The sequence below is a fragment of the Papaver somniferum genome, unplaced genomic scaffold (assembly GCF_003573695.1).
Source record: "Papaver somniferum cultivar HN1 unplaced genomic scaffold, ASM357369v1 unplaced-scaffold_125, whole genome shotgun sequence".
Taxonomy (NCBI): Eukaryota; Viridiplantae; Streptophyta; class Magnoliopsida; order Ranunculales; family Papaveraceae; genus Papaver; species Papaver somniferum.
In genome coordinates this window covers 15,666,353-15,686,120 of record NW_020621603.1, presented here as the reverse complement: position 1 = coordinate 15,686,120, position 19,768 = coordinate 15,666,353, and the positions used below count along the sequence as shown (strand labels likewise).

At 36.5% G+C, this 19,768-nt stretch overlaps 1 pseudogene; it reads right to left on the bottom strand.

Annotated features, from left to right (window-relative positions):
* Positions 1-4,757: 4,757 nt before the first annotated feature.
* LOC113331614 lies at positions 4,758-7,255 on the bottom strand (annotated as a pseudogene).
* Between the last annotated feature and the right edge of the window lie 12,513 nt (positions 7,256-19,768).

Below are 19,768 nucleotides of genomic sequence, written 5' to 3'. Positions count from 1 at the left end.
CTCCTTTTACTTTTTAGATTATGTCGTTTGTTGCTCTGGAATTTAGTTTTGGTTACCTGTGTAGACTTAAAACTTCTAGTCAACTAAAGTTCTGAGTCTGTTTACAATTAAGGGCATGATTAACAGCAAGGTACCTGGGAAAGAATACCACTAATAATTGCCAATAGAAGTCGTCTCCAAGAGATTTACTGGCAGATGAGATTCATTCATGGACTGCACAATTTCTTATATGATGAACTTGTAGGAGAAGATTAGAGTAATTACATAGGATACAGGCGATACAAAGTATATAGTACGAACTTGTATGGACCATATTACGAACTTGCTCGCAGAGTAGCTTCCTCAGTTTTAGGAATCCGCAACAGAAATTATATAGAACGAACTTGTATGGACTATATTACGAAGTTGCTCGCAAAGTAGCTTCCTCAGTTTCAACACATTTAGGAATCCGAAACAGAAATTCCACCAGCAGTACGCCCTTCATCCTGTTCAAATTCTTCTACCACTGAGTGTAGAATGAGACTTCAACAATTCGTCTACACGCCTAAAAAGTATATGTTAACATCCCAGATGAGTATAATGACAACATGAGCAAGGGTCGTCCCAAACTGAATAGACAGTCACTACAAAACAGAAGGCCTCTTGGGACGGTCAAAAAAGCGTTCCAAGAGGCCTAAAGCCGTCCCAGAAAGTGATTAGGGACGGTTTTAGTACCGTCCCCTCATCCACCGTCGCTAATACTACTTGGGACGGTTTAAACTTCTAGGGACGGTTCTGACTGGCCGTCATCAATATTTCTAGGGACGGTTCCTATTAGCCGTCACTAATATTTCTAGGGACGGTTTCGAAACCGCAGATAAAACAGGTTAAAACCGTCCCAAGTGCATCATAATAGGGATGGTTTAACAAAACGGTCCCCAGTATAAATTGAAACAGTAGGGACGGTTTAACCGTCCCTAATATTTGAATATTACCAAAACCCCCATTCCCTGTTTTAATTGGCAGAATGCCATCCCCTCATGCATATTAGATGCCATACATCATAAAACCAGAGACAACTAGGATTAGAATGCTATACATCCACAAAACAGAGAATCAGAGATGGATACATAGAAGAATTTGTTGTATAGATTCTCAAAAACCAAGTTATTTGTTTACAAAAGAGACCCACCCATTCTCAAAAACAAGTTGTTCTCAAAAAACAAGCAAAAATTTAGATTTTCATATACTCTCTACAGTAAATAGTGTCTGTGTATCATCTGTTAACTACAATTTGGGTGCTATTTTTCTTCAACAGCAAATGTAATAAGCTACTGTAGCGGATTAGAACCCTTCCTGCACCTTTGCTGTCACATATCCTCCAAAAAAACAGAATTTGTTGTAAACAACATCATCAATCTACTCAATACATCATCTTCTTAGTCAACAATCTAAGTTTAGTCTCATTCATCTTCTTGCAGTGTCCTATTTTCAAATGTTAAAGTTCTGAATGTGTCATGTCCTGATGTTCACCTCATCTATTTTGATGTTTTTTATATAGATAGATTAAAATCTTGCTAATGGAATTGGTTCAGGTCTTCCTATTATGCGGGGTACTTCTGGGGTGTCATGCGGGGTACTCATTTCAGAAATAAGTGGTCCATGATTCTATGGTGAAATACGTGTCATGCCAAACTGTGTCATACTTCTGAGTCTATATGAAATACTGCCAAAAAAAGAGTGAATGATGTGATACCTCGAGTCCTTCATAGTTATGGTTTGGTGGTAATGCCGCAACTTGAGCCTCCAATTCTGCAACCCTTTATTTGATGATGATGACTCGCCCCAAAACTGTTTCGGCTTCACAGTGCTGCCAAAGCAACGAACCCGACCACGTCTATCTGGTCCCATTACAGCCGCAAATGCATCATTTCGACCACCTAAAACGACTCCAGATCCAGGTTGGCTAGCCTGGTTGTGTATTTCCACCATTCGACCCTTGAAGTAAATCAATCTCAAAAATTAGGCCAATTCGAATTACAAATACAAAAAACAGATGACCCGAAAGAAAACTCAAAAGTATAAAGGTATACGTATAGTTCAGCAGCAACAGGATCCATCACTTCTGGTCTGATGTTTTCCTTTTCTTTGTCCTGGTCCTTCGAAATACTCCATGCCGTTCAGGAAATCTTTCTGTTTCGGCTAGCATCTGTAAAATGAAATTTAGTGATGTTGGTTGCATTTGTATATAACATACGAAACACCCTCACCAAGATCAAACTGAACAGAAGATTTACCTCTTTTGCATATTCCATATGAGGCTTGGAGCCACCAGTGTGTTGAGTTCTTTGTTCGGACCTATTTTCTTTATTCTTAGCTGCCAACTCCTGTTTCAAAACAACATAATAATAACAAACGATGCTTGCTGTGAGTTAGGGAACCAGGTCAAAACGAGTCTGAAAACCAAGACGATACAGAAAGCACTATAGTATAGTGTCATACAGACTACAGGTTATAAAGATGATACAGAACCCTAACAGACTACAGGAAAAATACGTACTTCATTTTTCTCGGTACTCCACGTTTTAACTAATGGCCCCCACTGACTTTCTACAACACCTTCGGGTCGGTATCGAAGATTTTGAGCTTCACTTCTTGTTGCATCAAACCCTAATGATTTCATTGTGTGTTTGAGTTCCCTCCAGTATTCATTGAGCCTACTCCTGATGGGAACATCAAGTTGCTGGGGGTAGTCAAATACGTTCTGTCATTAAACACAAAAACAACACAATTGTTAGGAAATGAATGGCTCCATCAATAAATTTGATGCAAACTTGAACAGAATGAAACCAATTAGATGAAACCAATAAATGTCAACTTTAACTACTGTCCTGAATTATTACCAAATAATTTGAAGGGCATCGAACTTCACCTTTATATCATCCATAACTCTCTGAATCCGATGAGGCGTCATATACTTCCAACTGGATACGGACAATGGCAGCATGTGACCATCTCTAGCTAGTTTACCGATATAATGAGCTAAATTTGATCGGTGCTCCCCAGAAGGCTGACGGTGAAGTTTTCCACTGATAGCGTCTCTCCCTCTTCGGTTTCTTGTAGGAAAGACAACTCTCCTTTCCCTCGCACCCTCTTTCCAGTTGTCCCTTCTTGATCAGTCATCCTACAAACATTTACCAAATAGAAATAGAGACATAAAGGGAACCAATGATGTTAGTATAGAAAACAACTGATTTACTAAATCAAACTCATCAAACAATATCACAAATAATAAGCACAAATAAAGGTTCAAAACATGTACAGATCTAGTTCGCAAATAAAAAATCCTAAGTTACAAATATCTAGTTTAATCAACATCGATTCAATTGTTCAGGTCAACACTATCACCATCATCTTCACTATCACTATCACCATCACTACCATCATCTTCATCTGTAACCCCATCTACGTAATCTTCATCTTCTGATTCTTCCTTGTCCCCACCATTACCTTTATAAGTTAACAGCAATCGACGATTATGAGCATGTAAGCCAGAGAATGATCCTGGGATGAAATGAACCTAATCGCTAACACCAGCAATATGCACCTGGCGCAACACACCTTAATTCAGTGAGTACATTGATAGAAATAAAATAAATTAAGTACAGGCTAGATATGAAGACAGATGTAGTACATTAGACAGGGATATAGTACACTAGATAGAGAATAGTTCAGGGAGCACAAAGCAACCAAATCTAACCAGTGACGATCACATAAGGCATCAAGAACCCCCTTCATCCCCACCATTTCTAGCTAACTTTTCTGTAAATTTTGAAAGTTGTCACCTAAACAACTACCAAATGCCAAACTCCAACCCAGCACATCCTAATTGTTTACAATGAGGTCTGAGAAAAACAAAATAAATTGAAAGCTACAGATTAATCACGAGTAATCTTGCAATCATAGGAAAAGTTTTGCAAAACAGATGCAATTCTAGCACAAAAAGAGGTACATGACCTGCTACTAACAGATGATGGAAGCTAAAAATAACAACTGAATATACGGAAATTGAAGGAAAATATTGTGCTCAGCATATAGCCTCACACACAAACAAATCTGAATCCCCAAGTGATGCAGGACTGTATATACTAACAATAACAACTTTCAAAATTGAAGAATAAACCTGGTTAGACTCTACAGTGCAAAATGTTTCTTAGTCAGGGTATTACTCGGATGATTGTGCAATCATAAAGCAGAAATATAAGCATCAGTAACAAAACAATTGCCCTAAGGATACCTGAGGAATTGGTTTGCTTAAACATTTTTAGGGCACTAACACAAATCAATGTAAATAAGATGTGATTTAAGTTATTTGTAAACATTTCTAGGGCACTATAAGAGAGATTTTCATATCAGTAGTACTAATTTGTTGAAGAAATTCTGATTTCCATTTGTGATTTAAGAATTTACCTGAATTCAAACCCAAAATCGACGGAGATAGGGAGAGTGTGCTCTTGTAATTGTAATTCTGATTTGAAAACCCTAACATCGAAAACCACAAACAACAACGAGATTTTCAAAACATAACCTGTAAACCCTAAAATCAAATCAACGAGATATGCTAGCACGAACAAATTTACCTGAGATTTAGCTTCAGATCGAGAGATTTAAGTCACAGGGGAAGTTTTTCAGCAGAATAGGAAGAAGGTGAAATTGAGAGATTTAATTCACAGGGGAAGTTTTTCTTCGACGATATAACCAAAGTAAAAAATGGGGAATGTTTTATTGTGTATTGGGTGTAAGATAGTTATATTACCGACGGCATAATGCCATCCCTTGAATGAATCTAACTACCGGGGACGGAAGAAGAAATTCGTCCCTAGTAATGAAATAATTGGGATGGTTTTTTGCCGGCCGTCCCAAATACACACACTAGGGACGGCTAAGTTGGAGTGTCCCAACTGCTCCTTTCTAGGGACGGTTTTTTGAGAAGTGGCCGTCCCTAGAACCCTTTTTTTTTGTAGTGAGTTACTACTACGACAAAAGAATATTTGAAAACTTTAATGGCTCTTATAAAAGTGTCTTAAAATCGCCTCCTTTTACTCAATCCCGACCCAACTTCTTTTCCTTGAAAATATCCTGTTTAGTTCTTGACAAACTTATAGAAATTAAGGCTGCTGGCGTCTTTAAAGAGAAAGCGAAGTTGATTCATCCTACGTCCAGAACAATTCCTGTCACCGAGTAGAAGCTCACCAGTAATCCCCACAAGAGCAAAACCCATCCTTGATATGATGGAATCGCTTTACGTCTCTCACCACAATCTCTCTATCAACAATCTTGGAAATGAATTTGGTTGCTTCGTGACAATCCCCACAAACTCTAAGGTTCTTAGTTATTAAAAGTCTCACCCCAGGTCCAGTATTCAGTAAAGCAAACGCAATTGCTAATCTCTCACTGTGATTAAATAACATTCTCTGCTTTACTTCTTCATCAAGATCGTGCAATACGAATTCTGTGTTTGGTACATAACCCATCTTTCTCATTTCTTGATCAAGCCATTCTAACATGGCTACAATCTTTTCATGTTGAGGGTGGGTTTTATCTTCCACTAAAAATGCATGCAGCCTGCCATTAACCTCTGCTACACTGTATCCGGGTATTTTCTTCCTTCCACTGTTCCTCATCAGCTTTCTCACGCTAGCAACTGAATCCCAGTTTCTTGCTGCAGCAAATACATTAGAGACCAAAGCATAAATTCCTGGATCATCTGGTTGTAACTGAAGAACTTTATTTGCTATTTTTTGACCGAAGTCTATATTCACTTTGTTTCGACAACCCGAAAGTAGAGCTACCCAAACTGCAATCCCTGGTTCATTTACCATGGCTTTTATTAGCTCATGAGCTTCTTCAACTCGGCCTGCTCGAGCCAAAAGATCAACCATGCAGACATAATGCTTCTCATGAGGTTGGATCTTATAATCTGTAACCATCAAATTGAACCAATGTAATCCCTCTTCAACTAAACCCGAATGACTAAAAGCTGAAAGAAGGGAAGCAAAAGTAGCATGGTCTGGTTTTAAATTTGTTTCGTTCATTTGGAGGAAAATCGAAAGCGCTTCTCTTCCTTGTCCATGTACTCCATAGCATGCAATAATTGCATTCCAAGAGATCATATCTCTTGTATTCACGCGATCAAAAAGAGAGCTGGCACTTGATAATGAGCCACATTTTGAGTACATATCAAAAAGAGAGCTGGCACTTGATAATGTACCCATGAATAGAGAGACCCATTTTCAGATCGCACAGACTTGCACAAGACTGAAGCAAACCCACCATAACTATCCCATCACCTTCCATTCCCTCATTCTGCATCCGTCTATAAATACTTACAGCTTCCATTGATCCGCCAATTCGAACAAAACCTGAAATCATAGTAGTCCAAGAGACGAGATCCTTTTTTGGCATTCCATCAAAGATCCTCATTGCTTCATCCATCTTCCCGCACTTTGCATACAAATTCAGAACCGAAGAACACACAAAAACATCATCTTTATATCCATACTCAATTGCAAGATCTCGAATTTCTTCACCTGTTTTGAAATCAAGCAAGCTAGCACAAGCTTTAAGAGTAACAGTAAAAATTGAACTATCGGGTTTTACTCCTTCTAGAATCATCTGGCGATATAGCCCTATGACCTCATCTGGTGAACCCTTACGAGAATACGCAATGATCAAAGCATTCCAAGTCATGACACCTCTGTGAGGCAAATCATCGAACACACTACGAGCAGATAAGAAATCACCTGCTCTTGCATAGGAAGCAATTAGTAGGTTATTATTATTATTATTACTCCCAGTACCAAGAATACCAGTCAATATCATTAGCGCATGCACTTGAGCTACAGATCTTTTGTCTTTGCAAACAGATAGTAGTGATTTCGTCCATGGTCCCCTTGGAATATAGTACATGTGAAAAAGTTGCAGTATTGAGAGCCGTTGAATAGCAAATACAAGTTGTTTAACTAAATGACCGCTGCCACGGTGAGAGGGGCGCTGAAGAAACAAACCTGACCATAGATTAAATTTAAACAAGTGAAATTTGTTGCAAGAATCAGAATTTGTTCGTAAAAACAACTCAACCCATCGATCCTGGCTGCATTAAATCAAAACATGCATGCAATGGATGCAATGTAAACTGGGTGTAACGTGAATTTATTTGAAGACAACAAGTGACTAGTTTTCTCAAAGCAAGGGCGGAACTGGGAGCAGGGGCGGAGCCAAGAATGATGGGAAGGGGGTGCAAAAATTTGCTAGCAACCAAAAGTTTTAGGGGTGCAAAGATGCGAAAATATGATTGTTTGTTTGTAAAACAAAATAATCTTATAGGGGCTAAAATGGGCTTTGGAGCCAGCTGGGTAGGGAGTGCAAGTGCACACCCTTACAATGGGCTGGCTCCCCCCTGGGAGTGTCTTGGAAATTCTTTTAGAACGATTTTTTGGGGACCATGGTTTTTTTTGGGGGACCATGGTTTTATTTTGGGTAAAGACATTAGAAGTAATACTAGGTCACCCCATATCTAGTTATTTATTTAATACCTAATCTACCCTCTTAATTAATTTTAGGTTATGATTAGTGAAATGATTTAGTTAAAAATAATTAGTGAGATTAAATTAAAAGATGGGTTTATTATTAGTTGAGTAGAATTATTGTGAGAGTAGAGTTAGAGAAGATGAAGGAGAAAAACATGGAAAATAAATAAGTATTCCAATTCACCCCCTTTGTGTATTAAAGTGATGAAAACTCATCTGATTCTTCATCTCCATCCTCTCCTAGAATATTTGTTAATCTTCAAAATGATCCGGATTTGGCTTATTTCTTAGATGGTGATTGTATTCTTCCCCAAAATGAAACTCAAGATGAAAATGATGGATTTTATCAACCACAACTGGAGGAAGAGTATTTGGGTGAACAGGTATGCTCCAAACTTAGATAATGTATGTTGAATTGGTAGAAACTTCCACAAAAATGTAAATTTTTGAACTGGATTTTGCACAGTTCGGTTACATTATATGAAGAACATGTAACCGAACTGTTCTGAAGGTGTAGTTCGGTTGTCTTGTGAGATGAATAAGTAACCGAACTCATTTGAAGATGTAGTTCGGTTACTTTATCCAAACACGCAGGTTACCGAACTCCATATTAATGGAAGTTCTGAGATGCAGTGTTATGTTCGGTTGGTTCGCAACTAACCGAACTTTACGTAAAAATAAAGTTTAACTAAGTGTGTACAGTTTGGTTGGTTCGCAAACTGCATGTACCAACTATCTAAGCGAACTATGTTTAATAAGTTCGGTTGTTTCGCAAACTTGAACCTAACAGCATAACCAATCGAACTTAACAAACAAAAAAAATCTGAAGTTCCATTGTCTAGTTCGGTTATCTACATAAAATACAAAGTAACCGAACTCTGTTCCTTTTATTAGTTCGATTGTTGCGATAAAATTCACATGTTACCGAACTCTGTTCCTTTTATTTGTTCGATTGCTTTGCAACTTTCTTAACCAACCGAACAATAAGTTCGGTTTTCCGGATAAAACTATTATGTGACCGAACTTATTTGTGATTGCATTGATGTCGTTACATTTCTTGTAGATGGAATCCCAACCTATACCAATGCATGATCAACCTTCTCCGATTGGTATGTTGTTCGAAGATACATCTCATTACTATGCGAATGAGTTGGTATTTGACTTACCTATTGATGCGAAGAATTGGGCTAGAGAACATGCCAAGAGACTCAATTGCGTCTTCGTTTTGAATGGAAAAGAAAGAAACACTCGTTTTGAAATGGTTTGTGAGAGAAATGGAGATCCCGATGTTAGTCACAAGAGGAAGGGTTATGAGTATAAATGAAAGACGACGAGGAAGAACACAACGTGCTCAAAGAAAATCAAATGTACGTTCAAGCTAGTATTTAGCAAGAGAAAATTAACGACGAAATGGTTTCTAGCTATGGATAAGGTGGTAGGTCGTCATAACCACCCTCGTCCGGATGACTTTGAAGGGCATGCAATGGCCGCAAGGCTCACTCCTCGAGAAATGGAAAAAATAGCCGAGTATAGGAAATTGTGTATTCCACCTTCCACAATGCTTCGTTTATTAAAGAAAGATAACTCGGGTAACGTATCATCTTTGTACACAGTTTACAATGCAATTGAGACGATTAAAAGGAATGAATGGAAGGATAGAAAAGTAATGCAACAATTATTTTTTTTGGCTCAAGAGAAAGGCTACGCGGTTCAAAAGAAGGTAGGTCCGGAAAAAGAAATAACTCATCTCTTCATTGCCCATCCGAAGAGTGTTCAATTGGCTCAATCATTCCATGAAGTTCTTATAATGGATTCCACTTACAAGACAAACAAATACGAGATTCCATTGTTGGTCGTACGTCAACGAAGTCACCGTTTACCGTTGCTTTTTGTTTTCTAAAGGACGAGCAAGAACCAAGTTACACTTGGGCGCTACAACAAGTGAAGGCGATCTACCGAGATGATGAGATCCCCGGGGTTATCGTGACGGAAAATGACGTAGCATTGATGAACGCAATAGAGAAAGTCTTCCCATTAGCACATAATATGCTTTGTACATTTCATATATGGTGCAATGTGATGAATAGGTGCAAGCCTCAACTTTTTCCACCTAAGAGGAAAGGATTGGAAGAGATTAGTAAGCTACCGGAAGATGAACAAGCGGATGCAAAAGAGGAATTCGATAAACAATACGCCATAAATCACGCTAAATGGATTGCCTTCTCCGGGGAATGGGAGGCATTGACTTGGTCTCTCACCGAAGAAGAATATTATCTAAATCTTTCCGAATTTAGAGAACATTGGTCTAGCCCTGAATATCCGGAGGATATAATAACGTATGTGGTGGAGCAATGGTTGGAACCGCACAAAGAGCGCTTCGTTTTATGCTTTTACCAACAACTATAAACACTTTGGGAATCAAGCGATAAGTTTGGTAGAATCGGCTCACCACTGGTTGAAGAAAAATCTCTTTGGATGTGTCGATAATTTTGTGGTTGTGTTTAACGCAATGGAGAGTTACTTCAAACGCGATATTGAGAGAATTAAAGAGAAGTTCCAAAAAAGCCGCATCATGAAGTACACAAAGATTGTATACAAAGGTGGTAACATCAAGAAAATGGCGGACCTTCGGTTGTTTAAGGGACTCCACTATAATGTTTCACATGCTTGCATCAAGAGGTTAATGGTTGAGGTGAATTTGATTGACATATGGGGAACCAAGCCGGACGAGGTGTGCGTTTGCAACATGATGAAGTCTGTGGGACTCCCTTGACGCCACATGATAGCTAAGTATGAACATGGCATAATCCCTTTAAGCGATATTTATCCACATTGGCAACAATTAAGTTATGTCCCTCCTCCAAAGGGCGATGTCGGTGAAGAGTTTGGTGACAATTAAATGGGAAGAGCGGTTATCGAAATGTACCGGAACATGAACAAACTCGAAAGGAAAATCTTTTGGGATGACATGCGTCCAATCGTTTTTCCGCATACTTCGGAGAATGTGCAAGAACCGGATAAAGTCAAAGGCAAAGGTAGGCCAAAAACCAAAGAAACAAAAAAACAAGTTAGAGAATATGCAAAGGTGTTGGCTAAAAGGAAAAGTGAAATTACTCCTTTTACTAGAGATCCTTCGGGGCATGGGTATACCGCGGCGAAGTACCAAGAAGATTATAAGAAAAGGGGAAGGAAAAATATTGAAAAAGGTGAGTCAAGTGAACGGGAAATGAAGAAAAAAGGACCGAAGTTACACTCTCAACCTACTGCGTCAGAACCGAGCCAACCAAGTCAACGAGACGTGAATCTAAAGGCTCCAATTGATACACCACCTCTTGATGATAAAAGGTACTTGGAAGAGATACCTCCTTACATTAGATATTACGTCATATCCACCCATGACGTCCCTTCGGGTGGTAATTAAGGTTTCCATGTAGTCATACAACAAATAGGGCCTTTCACTCAAGGTCCCAAGCTATATGATGATAATCAAATCACTTATGTCCGTCAAAGGATGTTGATGAATCTAAAGGAGAAACCGGAATTTTACAAGACAATGTTGACCGATGGTGATACTAGTCTCAATATTCAATTTGTTAGGTTTCAAATGCGTCTCCATGGGGCCCATCCAATCATAAGTGATCATTGGATGGCCATGTCGATATGCGGGAACTTAATCGCCGACGCATTCAATTGCGTGGTTCACTATTTCTCAAAAGGTGCTAGTTTCACATACACTCCCAAAACAACCATATGTGTCAAGAAACTTAGACGTAGGATAATGGTGATTTCTCTCGTTAACCACAACCATTTTATAGGCCTTCGGTTATTAGACAATTGTCCATTGCCTCCGATATGCGGATGCTCTTACTGTAATGGATTTAACCCCGACACAATGTTGGGTTGGTGCATTATGTATGAACATAACATGGAGATGTAGAAATCTTTGGAGGAATCGGACAAAATTATACACAAAGGTTGAATTTCCCTTGGGGATGATTAAATGTACCCTCAGCTAGAATATGTATGCTTTGAACATCATCATAAGAATTAAAGATTGTGTTTTTTGGAATTTGGGTGTATTATAGTGTGTTTGCATAATTTTTTTTTATACAAAAAGTCACTCTTGGTTTACAGTGATAGGTTCCGTTACCTATCAAATTTATGGTGGTAACCGAACAGATAGTTCGGTGGCATACATATATTTGAGATACTACCAAACGTCAGCGGCATTTGGCTCATCAAACGAATCTTGTAACTCTTCGACTGGAACAAGATAATCCCCAAAGTTCTTCCAATGGTCCACTGATGGAGCAGGATCGTATTTGGGGATGAAATTCTTCTCGCTTTTCTTAGTTCCGACCTTCTTTACCCCAATGTTGAAGTTTTCCACTTGTGGGACACTTTGGACACAAGAAAGTTTCCTAAGTACTCTTCGAGGATTATTCATTGTACAACCCTCGGGATGAAACAACGGTCCATTATAACCCGCAACATGTGAGAAATTAATAACACTATCCTCCTCGTCTTCATCTGATGCAATGATGTAAGGATGGAAAACCACATCTTCCACTGTTAACTTATCCAATGTATCCCTCAACTCCAACACCTTTTTTCCCTTATTATTTTCCTGTGAGTTCAAAAATTCATATTTACCAGTTGTATGCTTCCCATAAGGCCAAGGAGTACGAGCATGAGACAATTGCAGGTTAGGGAAGTTGTCGTACACCCAAACCTATGAGAAGAGGCAAAAAATAATACATTCGCAATATGATTAGTAACAATACACATTCATTCACTTATATATTCAAACAAACAAACGATAATTTAACGGGGTACCTGAACAAGGGTGTATAAGCCTCCAAAATATAGACTCCTAAGCCTCGTAGCTTTTATGAGTTCCACTTGAACGAATGAAAGAACCGCAATGCCCCAGGAGTAGTTGTTCACCTCATCCAAGGGGTCCAATAGCTGGAGGTAATGAGCATTTACCACGTGGCCTGAAGTGTCAGGGAAGAAGATGGTTCCAAGTTGATATAAAAATAAGCAGTCACATTGTGCTTAGTCTTCGCCACCCTCATTTCCTCCTCCTTGAGCTGGTTCATCTTCTCCACCTTGATTATGTTCTTGATTGCCCATCTCTTCCACAATCTCTTCATTAACTTGTTGGCTTACGTTGTCAACATTATCTCTATTGACACCATCTTGGATGACAACACCCGATAATGACCCACCTCCATACTTAGCATTTTTGGTTCCACGCTTACCGGCACCACAATGTACTTTGGCTCGAGGCGTGGGAGTTCTCAGATCTTCCAGTAAAGGTTGTTTTCCTCTAATCAAGAAAACAAAATATATTAGCTTAACCGATAAATGATTGACTAAATCATATGCAACATAAGGGTTCTCAGCGTAAGGTTCAGTTCGAACAGTTTTTTTGCGAACACACCGAACTCCACATGTGTGCAAATACCGAAGAGTTCGGTTTTTCAAGGTTTTTTGCGAATAAACCGAACTCAACATTGGTCACTAATAGTAAAGAGTTCGGTTTTTCAAGGTTTTTTACAATCAAACCGAACTCCACATGTGTGCAATTACTGAAGAGTTCGGTTTGTCAAGGTTTTTTACGAATAAACCGAACTCAACATTGGTAACTAATAGAAAGAGTTCGGCTTGTCAAGGTTTTTTGCGAATAAACTGAACTCCACATGTATGCAGCACAACATAGTTGGACAAGTTCGGTTAAATTGAAACTCAACATATAGGGCAAAATAGCACAGTTCGGTTATATTGAAATTTATTTATTTTTTGGTAAAGTTCGGTTACTAAATAGTTTTAGAATATTATGCGAACCAACCGAACAAGATAGCTCAGTTCGGTTACACAAAAACTCAAAATAGCGGGCAAAATTGCATAGTTCGGTTACAAGTGGAAAAAAATTGTTGCAAAACTGGTGAAGTTCGGTTAGAAAAAAGTTTTAGGCTTTTTTGCGAACTAACCGAACATGCACTTCGGTGACCCAGTTTTGAATCCTATAAAACCGAACTGTTCTTCGTGTTCTTCCTTTCAGGAAATTCGGTTAACAAACTAGGGTTTTCTAGAAATTCGTCCTAACCGAACAGCGCACTGTAACTCCCACTCGAACCCTATTTTGATGATTTCTATTCAATTAAACGAATCAAAATCAAATTAAAAGTATGGGTTTGTTGGAAAATACATGCGAATCGGTCTCATGGCAGAATCATGCTTCTTATTGCGTCTATTATATTGGATTATGGATTCATTTGGCTCTTCCACTTCTTTATCAATCTCAAAATCACTTGGATGATTTGCTAGATATCCTAATGAGGGACCTGTTCCTTGGAGTCTGTTGGTTTTCTTTCGAAGAACCATTCTTATAGTCGATTGATTAATCGACGATGAAAATTTTATGAATCGACGATTAATCGATGAAGACGATGTTGAAATGGGGGAAGAGGAAAGAAGAAGAGGAGAACAGTTTCTCAAAACTGTTTTTTTTTGTGCGGCTAGGTTAGATTAGGATTATATTTAGGTTTTTGTTTTAGATTAAGTTAGATGTAGTTATTAGGTTAGGGTTAATTTAATTAGGGTAAGGGCCAAATTAGTAATCTCATCTGATTTTAGGACATCCCTTAACATTGTAGGGTAGGTGTTCTCATCTGATTTGAGTAGGCTAACCTCCATTATTTTTAAAAGATAAACTTACGCTAAGACCCAAAGGTATTATTTTTATTATTATCAGGCCCAAACATTTGTTTGTTTACGTGAAGTCCATAATTATTTGAAATTATGAAAGATTTCTACATAACTCATTATTAATTTTCCAGGGGTATAATTGTACAGTAAACTTGAATATAACATATTTAAAAAATCGTGTCTTAGAATTGAATTTTTTTTATCTCGTTGGAAAGCTCTTAAAGAGATCTACGCAACACGTACAAAGAACAATACTTAATTTAACCTTCTTTTTTTTACCAAAAAGTCGAAAGTAATTGTTCTTTTAGGCAAAAAATTCGAAAACTTCATACATAACCACTATGCATCCACCGAAAATGATGCATGACACAATATGCAAACACAACAAAAGATGCATCATCCATTATGTAGCTACCAAAGTATGGACTGTACTACTTCCCAACAAGCTTGAATCTTCTGATGGTGATTCAAGTCAAGACAAGTGTATTTATACACCTTGTAATGATTTGTCAAACACTCAACTTAATGACTTTCTATTAAGTTGACTGTAGTGCTCAATCAAATTCAAGCGCTAAGTGGAGATCTACAATCTTCCTCAAAAGAAGGATCGAAGATAAGATTAAAATCCATGTTGAATGTGATTGAGGGAAAACTTGAAGAATATAGTTATATTGAAGACGACACACTAAGACTCCTGAGTAAGATGTTCATTGTTTTGTTTTCTAGATAACTCCGTATAGGAATTTTATTTTTATCGTTTAAAGAGAAACACTAGCTTTTGGAGTAGCGTTTTTATGTGTTTTACATTAGCTATTCCAAATACTATCATCTTATAATCATTAAATTTTATTTATTTAAATCCTATTTTGGAGATGACTTACAACGCCCTATTATATATATGTTTTGCTTAGTTTGTGAGTTTTGATCTTTGCTATCATATTTCTGGTGATTGGAGCGGTATCTCATATGTTCTCATAGGTAAGTTCTTAACTCTTTGTGTTTTCGTCACTGTCTAAAAGAGGAATAAATTACTTTGAGAATTGCAATATTGATCTTCCTACGATTAGATTTTTTGTGAATATATTGCATAGACTTCGTAAGATGTTCCCTAGTTGTCGCCTTTCCTCCCCAAAACCGTCACTGGCCTGAGAATATTTTTTTGGTTGATGATTGTATTTCTCACGAAAGTAATGTACCTTAGTGCCTCTAACATTAAGATCGTTGTTTCTAATTTCTTTGTTCGTAACTTGCTAGAAGAGAAAAAAAATTGGGATACAAATCTATTTTTTTTCGTAACTGGTGAGTAGATTTGCTAATGCCCGAGAAAATCCTTCTTTTTTAATCAGAAAAGTTAGCTCATGTTTTTATTTTGGTAAGCCATCAAATGAGGAAGAGTTCACTTTGAACTTAAGCTTAATTGATATATCTTTGTGGGGAATATGACTGTGGAATTGTAGGATATGTTTGTACCCATATATCTCCTTGATAAAAGCGCTAAGTTTGCTTGGTGAAATCATCTAAAATAAGAATATGGTATGTTATCTCTAGTCTCGATAACTCTTTTGTGTAATTCATTACAATCTCTTGTTAATTTTTCACCTTTCAATTTTGTTGACAAAAAGGGGGAGAATTATTAAGTAGCATTCTACTATAACATATGGATTCTATGAGCATTATGCAAGGGGGGAGTAACTATAGGTTTACCTATTATACAAGAGAATCAAGTAATGACTAAGGAGGGGAACATATCACCAAAGTATTGCTTCAAAGTTGTGGTACATTTGACTTTGAGAAAAGTAGCAATATTATGTTTTAGTGTAACAACCATTGATTTGAGTAATTTTATCATTCTAAAAAAAATTCTAAACGAGTATTCTCATAAGTTGTTATTGCTACGAATATCTAAAAACAAAGGAGCTAAAACGATCATATATAGAACCATAGAAAAACTTGAAGAACGAATAATTCAAGACGATGTAGAACCAAGAAAATTAAGCATGGCGGATCTTGAGCTGAAAGATCTATTTATTTTGAATCCATATGTATTGATAGTTTTGTCACTAAAATTGACAAAGAGGGAGATTGTCAGAACACTGCTAGGTCGAACTCACAAGTTTTGCTATCTCAACCTTGTCGTCAATGTTAGATGCACAAAACTATATCTTGATTTCTAGTCTACTAAAGTAAAGTCTCCGAATAAGATTAGATTATATTATTTGAGTTCCAGACATCACTGAATAACCCTTGAAGATTGAAGACTAAAGATCAAATGAAGACATCATTTGGAGAACTTCATCGAAAACTAGGTAAGTGAAGACTGCACCATCCTAGTTACTCATGGAATTACCATTATATCTATATGAGACTACGTCGTGTGACTTTTAGTATATCTAGTACTGCAAAAAAAAGTTTCGAGTCAAGCTTGTCTTATTAAACATCGTGAAATATGATTCAAGCAATGGATTTTCATAGATCCTTAGCAATCTTGGTCAAGAAAAATTTATTGTTCAATGACTATTTTTTTTTCAAGTTGATCCGTTGGAAATTTCCCAAGAAATGATACTTTAAATCCTTAAGTACACAAATTGATTCGGTTGATTAGAACGCGAACTGGTTGATTTTAAGAGGTTCATGTTTTTTTTTTATAACTTAATTACACGAACTGATTTGGACAGTTCACAAACTTATAAATATGGAAAGTTCTTGAACCCCGTAACTACAATTCGTTCACAAACTGATTTAGTCTTTGATAGTTATTGATATCCATGACATTTATAGTTCACGAACATCTTAACTATTTTTCTTGGACTATCCATTTAGCACACATAACTTATATCGATAAATACGCTCATGGACATTCTTATTTGTAATTTAATAGAATGACTATATGATCAGTTAAGTAAATAACCACTAGTGGAAAATCAAAAAAAAAAATCAGAAAAACACTTAAGATCCCTAAAAACTTCTGTTTTGAGGAGCCCTAATATTGTAGCCTTATTTCCCAAAACATCTGCTTTTGGGATCCGTTTTTATTCGATTAAGACTTCCTTCGATAATCTATCTGTAGCTGCTGATAGAGGCAGACGTTCTCCTGGATTATATTTTTTTAAAAAATGAAATTGATTCATTATATAACTTGGAAAAACTAGATTTACTCATGGTCCAAATCTGAATTTTCTTTTGATAAAACTACCAAGGCAACTTGACCTAAAAAGTATGACAATCCATCTCGACAATATGGTGTTCAATACAACTCCAACATCTTGAGCATTGATAAAATTGACCTAGCGTCGCCCTCCAAAAATATCATTTAGATTACCAGATGTCAAAAAATCTTTACGAACAAGAAGAGTTTCATGTAAATAGTAGAAGAAAACATCATAGTGATTAATACCTTGTACTTCATTTAAACTATAGAGAAATACAGAATCATCGATGAGCAATTCAGAGGGATGCATACAAAGAAATTTAGAACAAAATACTAGATTTTTAATGGTAGTACTGAACATTGGTTGTTGTTGGCATAAAGTTAAACCTACTCTCTCTGGTACCATAATGTTAATGATGTTCAAATTCGAAATGTTTGAAGCGGGAAAGAAAAAAGTTATTGAACATTTACCGGCCATAACTTCCAATAATATAAAACCCAGCCAATAAACATTGTCCTTTTGGCCATCTTCAGCTCTGCAATAGAGCATAGCGGTACAAAATATAAAAACCGTTATTCAAGAACTCAACCAACTATGATCAGATATATCGACAGTACCTGGAATACTAGGATGATCTCGATTCAGAAATCAATGTAACTACCAGCAAGTATTTAAAAATCAATATTTAAAAATCAATCACAAGATCTCCCAAGGTAAGTTATTGAAATAAAACTTTATATTTTAAAAACCAAAACACTAACAACAAAATTGATTTTATTTATGAGTTTTTGAGTTTCGTAGTAAACAACTGGGGTTCTAGTTATGGTAAAAAAGAAAATAAACTAGGATTTTAAGGTTAAAACATTTTTTTCAGTAACATTTTAAGGAGAAGAAAATCCTTACCAAGTCAACGGACAATCTTAAGAAATTATCAACGGTAAACATGGTTTCCTTAATATTTTGCGATCCTGGTCGATGATTAACAACCAGTCAAATTTGATATTAGGTCTTAATCCAAAGACAATCACTACGAGCAATGATATTAGAGATTTGTGTTTATTCACTAATAATAGAATAATATACAGATTTGTGTTTGTTTAAACCCCAAATAATAAAAATGTCAAAATGACGGTCAATCTCTAATGACCGGAGTCAAAATGGGGAAGAGAAAATCCTTACCAGATCAACGGTTAGTTTTTAGAAATTAATCAATGGTTTCCTTAAAGTTTTGCGATCCGAGTCGACGTTTAACGGCCAATCAAGATATGTGTTTGTTAAAATCCCTCAGTATATCAAATCTATAAATTTTTCTATTCCCAAAAGGAATTTCATCCTTCAGTTAAATCTATTCTTTTCTATTCTGTCACAATGTCATCTTCTCTTGTTCCTCCATCAACTCAACGACCACAAAGTCACAAAAACTGTTCGATTGGAGAAGATGGTGAAGTATCCGAGAGCACTTTTGTGAAAGGAATCAAGTCAGAATTTGTGAAAAATCTGTATGAATTCGCAATTTATCCCATCGATATCGTCAAGTTTTCTATAAGAGGTGGAATTGAACTTACTACCGAGGATGAAGTGTTTAAGTTGATGACATATCTTCGACTCAACATAGAATAGAAGGTTTTTGAATAGTGCTTGGGTCATTTGAAGATAAACTGAAAAAAAGTTATGTAAGTCGAGTTTCTTTATTATTGATTTCTATTTAATTTTAATTGATCTGTGGTTTTAAATCTTTTCTATTTTATTATATTATTATTGTGTTCGTGTTTAATAACATTTAAGTCTTTCTTAAAACAAATTAAGTTTTCTTATATTAATAGTCTTAATGGTGTTAACTACACCATAATAACTCTGAGAGTTTTATATTGTGGAGTTAATGGTATTAATTGCATCATATAATAATATTTGATTAAACATGTGTTAAATGTTTTTAATATAAAAATCAAATTTTGGTTGGAAAAAATATGAGAGAGTGAGTTTTTTTATAAGAAATTGGAGACGTGATACTTGATCTTAGACATTTGAGATGTAAAAAATTACATTAAAGATCATCTTTTGATTCTAGTTCTTCATATTCTTGTTTTGATGATGAAAAAAAAAATTATTGTTAGAAATCAAACAACTGTATCACATATGTTTGATAATATGCTTAGTAAGTGTATGATTTTATAACTGTAGAACTTTGAATCTTTGTTTGACACTTAAGAGCAACTTGGAATACTAATTTTTGATTGATTTTTAAGTAATTATGTAGGTGCATACCTTACTTATTTTCGGTTCCAAATGATTACATGTGAGTGTTTGTGACAGGTAAGAGTTCACTTATTTGAGCAA